This window comes from Plodia interpunctella, chromosome 20 (genome assembly GCF_027563975.2).
Source record: "Plodia interpunctella isolate USDA-ARS_2022_Savannah chromosome 20, ilPloInte3.2, whole genome shotgun sequence".
Classification (NCBI taxonomy): domain Eukaryota; kingdom Metazoa; phylum Arthropoda; class Insecta; order Lepidoptera; family Pyralidae; genus Plodia; species Plodia interpunctella.
In genome coordinates, this window is record NC_071313.1 from 6,841,307 (window position 1) to 6,858,531 (window position 17,225).

The following is a 17,225-nucleotide window of genomic DNA, read 5'->3' on the forward strand; positions in this document are numbered from 1 at the left end:
CAAAATAACTAATTGAGACCTATTAATTTTTAAAAGAACGATTAAGGATTTTTTTACAAACCTAATTATATTATAATTTGCTGAGGAATAGGTACGTCAGTTAGCTTCTTGATAGTATTATGTGTGAAAATAGCTGTAAAATCATACGTTTTCTAACACCACAGTCGGTAGTTTCAAAAGTTGGCACTTAAAACAATTTTCAGCTTTATGGAGTGTGGTTATTACTGAGTTGAACAGTCATTATTTTCATTTTTCGTATCGCTATTACCGGAATTGACAGCTATAATATTCAAATTTGTGTACTTAGATAGTTACTCTTCATAGACATATCGACTGTTAACTTTATCAGTGCTAGACATATTTCCGTAGTAATGTTAAAAATGTGATTAATTTGTCGCTTTGTTTGTATTTCACGTAAAACGGATCAATTAATTAACTCGATTTTTTGCGGAGACATTTGAAGAAAACTCAAGAAGTGATTGCGTCAATATCTATATAAAACCCTTGCGTTACTGAGTTAACTGACTGACAGACAACGCGTAGCCGAACCTACTGGGCGTGGAAAGCGGAAATTTGGTGTGCAGGTTCCTAGGACAGTGTATGAAAGTTATTTCCAACACTCCCACATATCATTAAGAAGGGATTTCCTGAAATTCCCACGGGAAACGGATTTTTACTCGTATACAAATTTGTAGACAAAATCTAGTAAAGTATAAATAGGAAGGTAGCAAGTGACAGTGACAGAGCTAAATATAAAAAGTTATTGTACTGCGCCGATCACACATGAGTGGAAAATGGTCAAGAAGAAGTTGTAAGGGTGGAGAGGAGAGTGACATAGTAAGTAAAATAACTTCATTGCACCAAAAAAAAGAGATACGAGACATAATTTATTTAGAAAAAGGAACTAAAAAGATGTACAATAGGCGGCCTTTAGGTTACTTTTTAGTTTTAATTATACTAGCGTCCAGACTTCGCTCGTGTAAAACCATAGTAAATTACACACATAAATCTACTTCAGGAACTACACTATCCGTTGCGTAGTTTTAAAGATCTAAGAATAAGGACAGACAGACAGCGGGAAGCGAATTTGATTTATTACTAGGCATGTAGTAATGTGGTGTTATAAAGAATGAAAATAAATAAATAAATAATAATAAATAAATATATTAGGACAAATCACACAGATTGAGCTAGCTCCAAAGTAAGTTCGAGACTTGTGTTATGGGATACTAACTCAACGATACTATATTTTATAACAAATACATATATAGATAAACATCCAAGACCCGGGCCAATCAGAAAAAGATCATTTTCCATCATGACCCGACCGGGGATCAACCCGGGACCTCTCGGTTCAGTGGCAAGAACTTTACCACTTTACTGCGCCACCGAGGATGAAATCTCATAAAGAGAAAAAGATTATAATAAGTACATGGAATATTTAAATTGTTGTTTGTTTGAATTTAAACGTTTAACCGACGATTTTATTTTGTGCTAGAATCAAAAATAAACCGTTAAACATCTTAATGACACAAAAATAAACCGAACAGAGTTCAACAGTTTGTTAGGATAGCACTTAACAGTCTGAAAGGTAACATTTCTTTGTGAAAAAAATAAATTAAAATGTAGACGGTTTAAAATATTTAAGCAAAGAAAACATTTTATATATTGTCTTAACTTTGTACACATGCGACTTGCGACTTTAGAAAAAACATCTGATTTTTATGTTGTCCAATAAGAATGCTGAATGTCTTAGTGGACTCTTGGGTCTGTCGATCTAGGGCTGAGGAAGTAACTAGGAAAACGATCTGATAAAAGAGAAAAACATTTGATTATATTTTATTGGGATATGTTGGTTGTTGTTGAATCTTAGAGATAAAATAACAGCCTTTAAATATTTTAATAAAATTAGGGGCCTGGGTAAAGATGTGCAAATTTGTGCTGTTTTTTCAAGCGAAACCCGAAATATATACATATATATATATATATATATATATATATATTCCTTAACCTTATGAAACTACATATTATGAAAAAAAGTCCTAAAGTCCTCGGGCGGCGTCTGTCTGTATATCCGTATCCGTATGTCTGTAAACTTAAAACAGATTTTCATATGGTGTTAACCAATAGATAGTGTGATTCCTGAGGTAAGTTTAGGTGTGTAATTTATTATGTTTTTACGCAAGCAAAGCCGGGACGGGCCACTAGTTATAACTATACAGTTTTGTAGATATCTACTAAATTCAATAATCATTATATAATTTAAATTATAAATAAAATCTCACATTTTGATAGCTGTAGTGTCTCAGAATGGTATGTGTCCTTGGATCATCCAGTAATTTAATTAAACTTTCTTTTACAAGTGGGAAATTTAAATATAAATTATCCTGATGTGCAGGGTATATTCTCTTGAAATCATCCAAAAGCTAAAAATATGAAATAGAAACATTTAGTATCAAATTAAAGCAAATATCTAAAAAATACATCATACGATAATATATATAGTTACCAAAGTGTGACCTTGAGGCTTTTGTAAAGCAGGATATTTTTTTATATAGTCTTCAATAGATTCATGTGGCCCTTTTAAGTATAGTTCTCTAGACTGTGATGTTTCATTCCATTTTAGTTGTACTAGAGACCAGGGTGATGAGCTGTGTTCTAGCCATGTAAGACTTTCAAGTGATGTGTAATTTTCAGGTATGACAGATTCAGATTGAGAAGTTGAATTAGATTCAGATGTAGAAAAACCAGGAGTAGATGATCTTTTCTCGAGTACTCCAAATTTTTTTTTTATTTGCGCCTTGTTTTTAATACTTGGCTACTATTTTACTATTACTAATTTTTCTCGAAACTGAATAGATACTCCTTGAACAGTTACACAGGCAGGTATAGTGGGTGCTTGCTCTTTCAGTTGGGAACAGAGCTTTGATGTCGCCGCACCATTTATTGTAAATTGCTCCTGTTATGGCCAAATTCTTTGTTTGTTTAATTTTAATATGTTTTTGGCTATCACCACAGCCAAGAGGTTTCTAGCATTTGGTAAACATCACCCAACATATTGTATCAAGCATGTTGCTTCAAAGTTATCTTTCAATAGTTGCATTAACTCAACCTAAAATAATAAAAAAAAAAAGGTTGTTTAAACTAGTTTAAAAAAATGATACCTATATATACTACTTGCATTGATTAATTAAATAATGTATTAATATAATATATAATGATGTATAATAATTGTAGTTACATTCTATACTTACATTAACTGTGACAATTTTGTTTAGAGGGACTCTTTCTGGTTTGCCAGGAGAAACTATTTTTGGTGGTATAATTATAGTTTGTATTTCTTGTTCTTGTAAAGCATTAAAGTTTCCGATAACCTGAAATAGTTACAACATTTTATCAGTGATCTAAATGTTCACATATAATGGACCAAATAACCAGGCTTAATCTGTTGATGAACTTGTCAAGAATCAAGAGACAATAGGTAAAATTGTTAACTCAGTTAGATTATATTTTTTATAGGTATTTGAGTTCAATCGCAACTTAATAATATCATCAACAAAAATTAGCAGCAATTAATAATAATAAACAAATAAACTACACATGAATAGACTATGTTGACAGTATATATAAAATATATCTCATTATATTTGTTGTACCATCAGTATGTTTTTTTTTTATCTAATTTTTTTATATATTTTTCAATTTTGCTTTTATTAGAAAGAAATTGATAAAAATATGATGGTGGCGCTAGTGTGCGCTCGGTGCACTCTTAAAATATATACAGTAAAAGGTTTCAAATGTCGGTAGGTTTTATATTGTTGATTTTCATATTTATGTTCAACTTTTTTAGTTTAACTATTTCTATATTGGCAGTATACTTTATGAATATATTAGTAGAAATTAAGATAAAATTGTTTATTTTGGAGATTTGGTCTGATTTATTAAAAAGTACTTTGAAAATAGAAGATAATAGTATGTAGTACTTATGTTTTTACTTGAATAAAGCTATTTGATTTTTTTAATATGTTGTAGTTCAAATCTTACATATCGGAGCCACATCCCAGTGTCACATTAAGCTATGGATGAAATATGGAATGTAACTATACTTTGGACGACAGTACATGACGATAATAATAACAAAGCTTGCGTCAATAATGAAATTTTTGTAAAAGACATAATAGTGCCGCCACCGCCGCAATCACCTGCTTTCCAGTTTCGAAACATTGGCGAATTTAAATAACCGGGGTGGCAACACTGCTAGCCTAAGTTTTTTTTTTATCAAAACAGTTTATCAAATTGATAAAGTTTCATGACTAGATCAATAAAGTTAAATGATTGTTTGGATCAAGGTACTAAATAAATACAATCAAAGCAATTTGATTGCCTTTAACAATTTTATTATTATATTAATCTATACTTGATAGTTTTAAAAACTATAATGATTAAGAAATTTTCAATCAAATATTTTATTTATGTTATCAAACATCTTAATACTTTTAACAAAGCAACGAAATGTATCAGTGTACTTAGGAAATGGAATCATTCCGAATTTATTAAGTCGTACAATTTTTTTATTAATATCGTAATCACAATTTTTTAAACAAGTCAAAAACGCACTTGATAAGATCAGATTTTTTTCAGTGTATACAATACACACTCTTAAAAGGCGACACGCTGTAAACTTACACCAATAGTGTCTAAACAGAACTTACAGAACCACTTTAATAATATTTAACAATTACAGATTATTTGAGACACATTAAATAGGCTACGTAATGTTTGCTTGTGCTTAAAAAAAAACTAGTACGTCTACTGAAACCCTTATAGCTTGCGTGACGACATGAAAACTTAAGTAATTAGCATGCAACGTAATATAATTGGGAGTCGTAACACGCGGGAAAATATTTTGCGGCCATTTTGAAAAGAATTACTGTCAAAAAACCATAGAGTTGATTGGACTTGCCGACCTTGAGGCACGGCAATTTAAGTATGCAAAGTGCTTTTGTACTTATTAGATTTTTATAATTCGACCTTATAATTACTTTCACTCTCACTTTCTGCGTATTCCCGAAATTATGTTCAGCTAAGACCACGAAGATCTGATCCCATTTTCAAATTCAAAATTCTTTATGATACACATCACTTATTGACGCAAAAATGTACCTACTTAAAACTAAATCTACCAGCCTCTGTCAAAGCGCAGATGAAGAAGAAGCGGCGGCGCAATACACTTCACCGCAGCGTTTCCTGCAACGAGGGTCTTGAAAAATAAACAGCTCAAATTGGCCATTTTTACATTAGTTTTGCAGCAGATAGTTTCATAAAAAAATGCATTTCTGTTTGTGTAATATTTTCCACTTCAACTTACTTTTGGATAGCATAAGTATTCATTCTACACCGTGATTAGAAAAAAATATAATTAGATTTTGTTATTGGTTGTTGTTAGCGTTTTTGGTTGCTTCTACAGGCACAAAGCATAAAAAGTTTAAGTTCGCTTTGGTTTTATGACCTGCCTAAAATACACATTTTTTGGGAATGTAGTTGTTGTTCTTCAGCGATCAAGGCTTTATTTATGTCCATTGCTCTCCTCGTACCTATGTCAACCTTTAGGAGGATATTGGAGTCGTCCCATTATAGGTCGGGAACCACACGCCTTGAATACGATTTGAAGTGCCCATTCAGGGCTGATATCCACTGAATACTTTAAAATGTTCATTAGGGACTAATATAAAGGTGCAATGAGAGCCACTTTTTCTTTAAGGGGCGAATGTTGATGGTCCAATGGGAATGGACCGGTCGAGCCGACGTTTGAAACTTTGTTAAATACCCGTGGTTTTCGCTGAAAGGATTCCTTTCTAAAGGAAATATTCCGAAAATCTTTGACACAAAATGCAATTAGCATTCGTAAAATTAACTTCGCTTAGCGTTTCTAAAGATAAAAGGAATTAAATACATTTAGCAGGTGTTCAGAAATTTTTTGGGAACTTGAAATTCTCAAATCCAAACGGATCTCTACACGAATCTATTGCGTCTCATAATTCTGGACCACAACCCTTGACATGTCAGACATGTCACGAATGCACCATCTTGTTCATGCTTATCATGACGACCTCCGTGGCCCAGTAGTAAAGTCCTTGCCTCTGAATTGACAGGTCCAGGGTTCGATTCCCTGTCGGGTCATGATGGAAAATGATCTTTTTCTGATTGGCACGGGTCTTGAATGTTTGTCTCGAACTTACTTTGGAGCTAGCTCAATGTGTGTGATTTGTCCCAATATATAAATATATAATATATTCGATTTCATTGACAATATTTATAGATTTTCGTTGCTTTCCCCATTTTATTGTCTAGATGGTACAATTGTCACCAACTCACGTGACACACGTAGGATTCGAACCTGGAACCTTTCCGTTCGCAGGAACTGCATTTAGCTCAAATTTCACATAAAATTCCCTATGAATATACAATGTTTAAACTAAGTTAGCCTAATCCAAAAATTTCAGATACACAAAGAATGGAATTCTGTGAAAACCTGGTAGAGTCAACTGTATATCAAGTTTGATCTTTATGTGGCGGGTATAAAGGCGAATTTGCAATTAATTTGGTTAGCTTTATGTACTTACCTGGTAGATTCGGAGTTTACGAGATACCATCAAACATTGAGGACTAGTGTCTTGACGCTAAACATCACTGTCGCAAAATGTCATGGTGAAAAATGTTTGATTACTTTTCTTTTGCATAATGTCATTTTCACACGTCTTCCGTAGTTTCTTCAAAATGTCTTTTACGCAAGTGTAACTTTCGCAAAACGTCATTTTCGCAGAATGTCATTGGTCATTTCTTCTCAGAGTCTATAAATAACGGCAAAATAACGTCCCAAAATTAAGTTTTACCCATATACCTAATAAGTAAATCCTTACAAGGACATAAAATTTTTGGTTTTACGAATTATCCATACTCCAATACTATCCATATTCATATTAATATTATAAAAGCGATACTTAGCCTGTGTGTTAGGTACACTTTTCGGACCGATTTTGATGGCTTTCACAGCTAAACAGCTAAACCGATATTGATGGAATTGGCTGTGCATTGTGCAAATAGTTAAATAAAACGTAGACCACTTTATTTTCAAATTTCTACTAAAGTATGTATGTCAACCGCACCCGATACAATTTGCCGCAACACAAAAATGTCACGATTACATTTTGCGAAACTGAGACGTGCGTCAAGACATCTAAACCGAGTTATGTGTAACAAAATATTTAGTGTGGACAGGCGTAATGCTACCGAATTTGGCTTGTAAAACTTTAATGGCCCTTGGAGGTGAAGTTTTGCTTGTGGTCGAAATTATCTGGGTTTGAAATTAATCGTTGGTCTGCACACTTTCTTTTTAACCCGCGACTACATAAGGAGGGTAGTTATAAGGAAGTAGTTATAAAGTTTAACGTGTCTGTGTGTCTGCATGGCTGTCCGTGTCTGTAATAAAACAAATATAAATAATAATAATAAATAATAAATATATTAGGACAAATCACACAGATTGCGCTAGCCCCAAAGTAAGTTCGAGACTTGTGTTATGGTATACTAACTCAACGATACTATATTTTATAATAAATACATATATAGATAAACATCCAAGACCCGGGCCAATCAGAAAAAGATCATTTTCCATCATGACCCGACCGGGGATCGAACCCGGGACCTCTCGGTTCAGTGGCAAGAATCTTACCACTGCGCCACTGAGGTCGTCAAAATATAGAGAAAAATACTGTTGTAAAATAACATGATGCACCTCACAGACCTTCTCCCATATGTGAAAATGTAATTTAAAAAATTCTAACCTAATATCCGTTTTTTGGTCGGCGTCGACGTCTATTGTTTGTACACTTCAGAGGTTTTATTGGGGGGAAAATCGGCATTCGGAAAACGGTTCGCCACGAAATACACTCAATTTGACGGCAGTTGGGTAGCAACAATAAAAAAAATGTTTTCACTCGAATCGATTTGATTTTGCCGACGCGATATTTATTATTTCTACGAAAAAAAACCTACAAAAAGAAAAGTTATTACTAAGTCAACATTTTTTAATGTAAATCGTCTCACTCTTCCCTTATTCCGCATGTCCTCGGTTCGGGACTGAATCATAGTCATTAACTATGCCTATTCCAAATTTCATCGAAATCGGCCCAATACTTTAACCGCGAAAGCATGTCAGATAGACAGCCGGACAGACAGTTCCGGTCTGATCCACAAGAACCTTAGGGGAACAGATATATTTTTAATCCTAACTAATATTATAAATGCGAAAGTAGGTTAGTATGTTTGTTACTTCTTCACACTTTATTAGAAGCGGTGGTGGTGTAATGGTTCAGACGCCCGCCTGTGGATCGAAAGGTCCCAGGTTAGAATCCCACTCGTGCCACATGAGTTTGTATACCAATCTGACTCATGTATAGTAAGTAGTTTTCATCGACCACCACTATCTTCCGGTGAAGGAAAACATCGTGAGGAAACCTGCACACTGGTTGGTTCTTATTAACTTGTGTGTGAAATGGAGAGGGCAATGGCAAACCACTCCATTAATAATGCCAAGAGAGTTATTGTATGTGTTTCATTCCACGTAATAACCACGACCCTCAGCCATGAGGAATACGACTATGACAGTTTATCTGCTCAAGCGATCGTCTTGAAATTTTGCACATATGTATTTTAAAGTATGGGGAAGGACGTACCTTCCATTATGGAAAAATTAATGTTCCCGTGGGAAACTTACACGTGCGTAGCCACGGGCAATAGCTAGGTATTTTATATTCTGTTCGGATCCTTTAGAACTCAAATATATACCCATTTAACTATGTCTGGTCTCCGTTTTATGGTAGAAGACGTAATATCCACACTATTAGTGTGTCATTAATGTCTCTAGCTAGACTATTGCATTAACATATATTGATCAGCACCATTCATCTAGCCCCCTAGTCATGTAAAAACTTTATACGATAAAGAAGACACTAAATTGTTCCTGCAACATCTTAAAGAATTGTTGACCATAAATGTTACTATACAATCAATGAATATTTAGATGACAAATTTACATCGTAAACGCAAAAAAAAAAAAACAAAAATATATTTGTTACTCACAAAATTTTTGACATTATTAATTAACTAACTTATTATGACACATATATCGTAAATAAATATAATAATATACCTAAATATAAACATACATAAAATGAAATAAACACGCGACAACATCTAAAATAAATAATAAATAAATAAATACACTTGATGAAAATATATAAGCCCTTCTCCCATTGCAGCGCCCGTTAGGCTCCTTCATTGTTACTATATATTGTAAACAAAGACCTGTCTGTATGATACATTAAGGAAGCAATAAATGATTTGATTTGATCATAATAAAGCAATGCTATTTCATTCATGTTGAAATCGATACTCTTGAGCACTGATTTAAATAAAGGTAGACACCGCATATTCAAAGAACCCATGCACGTGTAATAATTGCACAGAAATATACAATCCATACTTATATTACAAATGCGCTGGGCCGATTTTGATGAAATTTTAAACAATAGAAATTTTAAAGACTCGAGGTCAAACATAGATTACCTACGTTTGACCTCGGGTCTTTAAATACATTACCCGCGACCTAACTACCCAACTGTGGCCTTCAGCAACTACATATTAAAATGAAGCGCAGTAGTTGAATTTTGACGCACAAGTATAAATAAATAAATATGAACAGAACATACAGATTGATTATATGATACTAACTCAACTAACTATAAGTACATATTTTGTAACATATATAAACAACGAAATCCGAAGTCAATCAGAAAAAGATCATTTTCCATCTTAACCTGACCGAGTATCGAACCTGAGACCTCAGACGTAGCAGTCCGGCATGGTAACCATTGGTTTCACATCTGTTTGTTTAATTGAAATAACTTTATTGTACATAATAAAATTAAAAAGTACAGAAATTTAAGAGCAATATAATATTTTGCACTAGTAATGTGCAAATGTAATGGTAGCTCCACACTGTCGCCGAACTCAGACACATGCCGACGCGAATGCGCGAACATTGCGTAGTTAATATGAGTGCTTTTATTATATGTATATATATATCGAATCCGCGAAAGTTTAGCATACTGTTCGACGACAGGGTGGAGCCGGCGTAGTAGAAGTATTGGGCAAGCTTCGATCGCAAGGCACGCGGTATCTAGGATGACATAAATCTATGACCGAGGTGTTAAATTTCATAAGCTGTATTGAGTTTGAATGAGATATGTATCGAAAATGGCGGGATGGCGTGACGTCACGATTCATATAACTTTTCCCATCCTAGATACGATTGTTATAGTTTGATTCTCTGTAGTGTATTTTTTGTATGCTTTGGCGTTCGATTTTCGGACGATTTAAACGAATTGAAAATGTATTTTATTAAAACTTGTTGGAAGCTAAATCTATACTATTACTCGAAAGAGGTAAGCGTTTGTGGGTTTGTATATTTGAGGCGGGTAATTTCCGAAACTACCGAACCGATTTCAAAAATTCTTTCACCATTAGAAAGGTATACAATATCCAAGATTGCTATAGAATATATTTCATCTCGAAATTCCCACGGGAGCGAAGCCCCGGGCAACATCTATACCTATATAAATTTGAAAAGTTATTGATTGATATCTATGTTTTCTGTATATCTATTTCCGTGGTATTCTTTCTACAGTTTTCTTTTATCTATGGTCGTCACATTCCTAACAAGTATATTTGTTAGACAAATCCCGACTTTCAATATTCATTTCGCTACAACTTTTGAACGGTTGAACCGATTTTCATGAAACATGGCTAAGAACACCCGGGATAAAATTATCTATAACACAAAAAAACTAAACGAAAATCGGTTTATCCGTTTGGGAGCTACGACGACACAGACAGATATACACGTTAAACTTATAACGGGTTTAAAAATCCTATTAATCCTTCTAATATTATAAATGCGAAAGTTTGTCAGGATGTATTTGTCTTTCACGCGAAATCTACTTTACGGATTGTTATGAAATTTAGTACACGGGTAGAATAACACTTTTTATCTACGGGTAGAATAACACTTTTGAATCAATCAAATTGAGAATCAATCTTGTTCTAGGACGTCGTTTTAATAAAATTGTACTATAAAAAGGTACTTCGGTGAAGTGACCGGTGCAAAATATTAGATTGTTTTGGGACCCTATCCCTTGTCACACCTCCGTCTTGACAAATGTTTTCGTAAGACAATGTCGATACTATTGGTCGATTTTTAATAGTGAGATGAAAGTGAGAATCTTACGAGAGTTATGACAGCGCAAACCTTAAAAAAATATTCAGAGGGCGAAGTGAGAGTTTTCATTTCACTGTTTGCAGACTATCGAATCGATTCGAAAGGAGACGCAACGAACCATTCAAATTGCCGCGTGGTCGTTGTGTCACAATGGTGCGCTGTGATTGGTTAGCCGCGTCTCATTGCGAATAGACTCGATGGTGAGATAGATGTAAATAGCAAAGTGAGCTGGTGAATATGCGAAGGTTTAAAGTAAGAAGTGGAAAGAAGTTCCAGCGTTGGAAAAGGAAACTAGAGGACCAGAGACTGAATGACGAGTCTAGAAAGAAAGAAAGAAAGAAAACATTTATTTGCCAAAAACATGAGTACAAATGGTCAAAATGAATTAGACCTACACGTTTTACCGAATATAGGTATGCAAATATAATTAAATAAAGAGGAGCATGCTATCCACTACAAATCCAAAACAAACTATAATGTACTATACTAGCCCTAAATTCTATCCGAGTCTATCATTAAAGAAATCATTTAAAGTATAATAACATTTATCAGTTAATAAAGACTTGAGGTGCTTTTTAAATAGATTTAAATTTAAGCTTTTATATTGATTTGGAATTTTGTTGTAAATTTTCGGTGCCATACATACTATGCTATTAGAAAGAAAATACATCGAAAACCAACAGTAAGACATTGCTACTTGCGTGGAAATTAAACATTCCTTCAAGGGGAAAACAAATTATCCATCGAATTAGAACATTTGACGCTAAATGGGAGCTTAAGTTGTTGATTAGTAGGGAAATTATTTATTAATACATTTGTTACTTTTGGCTTACGCCACGGATTTGGCCGCCACCGATTTTAATTTACAACTGTGTAGTGTCTTCTTCTTCTTAACCTTATCCACTCATGTGGGGTCGGCACAGTATATAAGTCCTTTCATTTCGTTCTGTCATTCGCCATATCGATTGACACCCCTCTCCTGTTCATACTATTCTTGATACACTCCATCCATTTCTTCTTACGTCTTCCTCTATTCCTGGAATCCTTTACTGTGTTGTGAAACTGCTTTTAAACTTTCGCGTTGCATAATTATATACTAAATAACAGGTATGAAACGCGCACATACCTTTTTTCATTTCCCAGACGTTTCGGAGCTTGTTACAAAGGTCCGTGGTCACTGGGCGACTGACTCAGCGAGCTACGGCGACAACGTCTGCCCGGTAGAATCTTCTTCTACCGCCATATTAATTATCCGCCAAATACCGTCACAATACACACTGACAGTGTCCTTATTCTATAACGCAGACGTGTTGTAAACGTGTTCAAACGAGGTTTTGTTTTTGCTACCACTGGATTCCACGCAGCTGCTATCTTGTGTCCGCCGTCAAGATTGAAATTGTTTGGGTGTTTATTAATTTCAATTGCCCCAAGAACTAATCGGGTGTAATAATGTCGTTCATTCGACAATATTTGCGTGAGATGGAATTCCATGCAGTGGTTGGTTACTGGAAGCAGGGGCGAGCAAGCAGTTGTGTAATGGAAAATGACAATGTGATAAAATTCTTTATCTATCTTGACATGATCTGTCAAAAAATATGGCGATTAGATTATAACCTTAAAACAAATAATTTAAAAAATGATTTTCTGTTATGACCCGTATTTCCTTATACACATATGACATAGTTAAGAATACTCGATTATAAAATCTTTCTACTCGATTATAAATTAAAAAAATAGATCAATATTGGTTCTCCCGTTTGGCTCTACGATGCCATGGACATACATACATAGATATATGTATAGACATGTTAAAATTATAACTCCCCGCCACCCCCGCCCCTCCCTCGCAATTTATTTTTGTTAAATCTTGAATTCCTTAAAATAACAAAGGAATGGAGTCGATAAAGTCGAAGGGAACCAATCTTTTGTAATTAACTGTTCTTTAAGGACCCTTAACACTTACAAGTTTAACTAGTTGAGTGACTCGGATTTTTGTTACGGAATGACTTTACGTTATTTCAAGGGAAAACTTTTTATCTGTGATGTTTTTATATGTGATTAGACAATTTTATTTTGTAGAATATTTTTTTTATGGACGACCCCGGTGGCGCAGTGGTAAAGTTCTTGCCACTGAACCGAGAGGTCCCTGGTTCGATCCCTGGTCGGGTCATGATGGAAAATGATCTTTTTCTGATTATATAGTATTTGTTATAAAATATAGTATTGTTAAGTTAGTATCCCATAACACAAGTCTCGAACATACTTTGGGGCTAGCTCAATCTGTGTGATTCGTCCTAATATATTTATTTATTTTCCAGCGAGCCGCTAGAATTATATGTATATTTTAAAGAGATTGCCTTTTAATTAGGATTTTGGAAACTAGGTATAAATATTTATTTTATGATTCTGCATTCGAAAATACATTTGATGATATAAAAGGTATTATTGGCTGCCAGTTTCCCTTTTCTCTTTCCCATCGGCTTAGGGCCTGGCCCATTGCTCCGTTGCGTAAAATCGTGCTGCGCTACGTCGACACACATTGTATGGAGCTTCGCCGTGCGTCAATGTCAAAATATATGTAACACAACGGAGTGGCAACGCGCTGCGTCGACGCAACGGAGGACGGTGGAGCAATTGTGCCACGCTTATAGCGTGGCACAATTGCTCCACCACCGTTGTGAGACCATTGGCACGCATATACCCTTGACGAATTATACGTTTTAACTATTTAAAACTACAACATTGAAAATAATAACGTAATCCCAAATTCCCAATTAGCGAGTGCCAATTAACAGATTCAAAATTTTGTTAATTAACGTTGGGCATTGGATACTTATCGATGTCGATACAAAATTATACAATCAGAAAGCAGAAACAGTGTCCGATTTCTGAAATCCAGAAGCGCAAGTCAGTTTTGACGGTTAGATAACTTGATCATGGAGTGGGTTATTAATTGACACTAAATAAATATTTGGCGCGATTTGTATTCTTCATTGTATTTAAGTGATATTTACAATATGGTACTTAGTTGACAAGGTCAGAGAATTGTAAAAAATATGTATAATCTAGATAAAATAGATATATATATATAGGATCATTATGATAATTCATAGATTGTAACAATGCAGCTTCAAAAGGATGAAATTATAAAAATAAATTTAACCATCATAAAAAGTAAAATATTTATCACAACTTTTATTAAGAAGTCGTCACCATAAACGTAATATTTAATGTAGCTGTCGAGCAAACATAGCTTTCTTGGCGGACATTTTAGCACGTTGTGACGTCACTCCTACATGTCATTTTGTATGGATCTTTTGGACGTGTCCACGAAATATGTGATTTTTTAAATCATATCTTCGAAAGCATCTAAGATACGTAATGACAATACGACAGATTTTTTTTCCGTAATATAAGGGCCTTCGAATAGTTATCAAAACAAAAAATTGTCAACTAGCCTATTATACCTGGATTGAGTAGACCTAGAGACAGGTGGACTGTCTTAACCACTTGGTTACCACTGCTTTTTAAGCTTTTATTTAACTTGCAATGTATGCATGTATGTATGTACATGTTTTCAATGACATAAACTTCGTATTTTTGAAGCGTTCTGTGTCGAAATATTTTGTTTGTCCAAGGTGATATGATTGATGTATTAAATAGTGTTGATCCGTCATTCGGCATATTGCATAATATATAGAATATACCAAATTTTGTATTTTTCGTAGCGAAAAAATATAAAAGAAACATGTTCCGCCTACAGGAGGAATTATCAAAATAGTTGACATGCAATTTCCTCATTTTTGTCCCGAAAAATCCTTACTTTTATTCCATCAATACGAAGACAACAGCGGCCCCACCAATTTTACGAAATTGCTTACAAACTACAAAGGCATATAAAGGGCACCAAAATTATTATTAGGAGGCGAGAGCTCAAACTAAGAATAAAAATAAAAATATTACAGAAATCACATCCCATGTTGCGCCCCGGGGCTTCGCTCCCGTGGGAATTTCTAGAAAAACGTACTCTATATCTCATTTCAGGTTATGTTCTACCCATGTACCAAATTTCATTACAATCCGTCCAGTAGATTTTGCGTGAAAGAGTAACAAACATACATCCTCACAAACTAGTACGATGAGAAAGTTTAGATGTGTGTATGTTGTACAATTGACTTTTGAAGCGACTTCGTAAGTCGTAAAAAGTCAGGTCTTTCCAGTCTTCGTGGGAATCACGAGGAAAACTCTTAAAATAGTCTCTCTTCATAGTCGTATTCCTCATGGCCGAGGGTCGTGGTCATTACGTGGAATGAAACACACACAACAACTTTCTTGGTGTTATTCAGGATGTGGTTTGCCATTACCTTCTCCATTTCACACACAAGTTAATAATAATCAACCAGTGTGCAGGTTTCCTCACGATGTTTTCCTTCACCGGAAGCAAGTGGTGGTCGATGAAAACTACTATACATGAGTCAGATTGGTATACAAACTCATGTGGCATGAGTAGGATTCGAACCTGGGACTGGTCATATATCCACAAAAGCTGACTCGTGGTGCAGACGAAAGTAAGAGTGGAGACGATCGGGCAGAACACGTTTAGCAACAAGACGATGAGATGGAAAGACAACATCAGAAAGACAGCGGGCATCAACTGAGTCTTAACTGCTCAGAACAGGGAAAACTGTTGGTATCTGAAGGAGGCCTACATAAAATATTTGCTTGAGTGATGCTGAAAAGGAGAAGACTTTAAAAACACGCTATATAGTCTTCATACGTACCAGTCAATATACAAGCTTTTAACATGCATTTAATTTAAAATAAATCAGTAAAAAAATAAATCAATTCATGTAGAAAGTAAGATTATAAAACGCAATTGCAGTATCTAAAAATCGTCTCTTCTGTGCTCTCCATATGTTTCAATGTCATTTTTACGAGATATTTATGTTGTGGGATGCTCCACTTATCGAGGGTTTCATGTACCAAGTATATTTACTTTGAAAAAAAAAAGACCTATTTACAAAGATTATGTATTCTTTGGGATCCTTATCTCGACGTATATAATTAAAATACGGAACCATTTTCAAGCGAGTTCAACTCGTACTTGACTGGTTATTTTTGTTAGCTAATAGGATAATTTAATTCCCTAGTGTGTATGCGACTATCTGCCACTAGATGGCGGTAAGTAGTCGTAAAAGTTATGTCAGACTTGTATGAAATCTGACACCAGTGTTAGCAATAACACACTTGATATGATGATGAACAGGATATCAAATTGTCTATTTATTTGTTTACAAATAACTTCTCCGATTCAACTCAACCTTCGCGTATTTTTTAACCTCCGTCGACAGAATGGCTTACAAGTTTATCGTGTCTGTGTATCTGTATGTCCGTCCGTGGCTTCGGCGCAGTCAAACGGCTGAAGCGATTTTGATCTAGTTTTTTTTTTATTTGAAAGATAATATAATTGAGAATATACTGGCTGTGCGTACAGCCGTTTGGAAACCGGTAGCTATTCTGAGCAGATGAGATGCCAACAACTTCGGAGTGAGGGGTTTCGTTAAGGTTTAAATTAAATAAATTGTCTTTCTTTTCAGCTCCATGATCTAAAAAAATATATACTTATATTTAAATCCATAACAGTTCCAATCAAGGCTGGTACCAGTCACCACTACTCCTAAAGAATGTAGGTCGGCTGCTTAGAATTTGTAATTTAAAGCTAAAAGAAGCGCTAGGTAGCAAACTTTTATTTAATGTAAATATCTAACATAAACTTGTTTGTTGTGTGATAGAAGTTGTGAAGTCTTTATTATGCCAGCTCCACACTGTCGACGAACAGTTTCAATTTTGGCGGATTCCGTAAACATGACTGGTTTTTTAAATTATG

At 34.6% G+C, this 17,225-nt stretch overlaps 1 protein-coding gene across 5 annotated transcripts in view; it reads left to right on the forward strand.

Moving 5' to 3' along the window:
* LOC128678573 (uncharacterized) overlaps window positions 1–17,225 on the forward strand; it is a 227,160-nt gene that overhangs the window by 4,560 nt on the left and 205,375 nt on the right. The gene's annotated exons all lie outside the window — the stretch shown is intronic.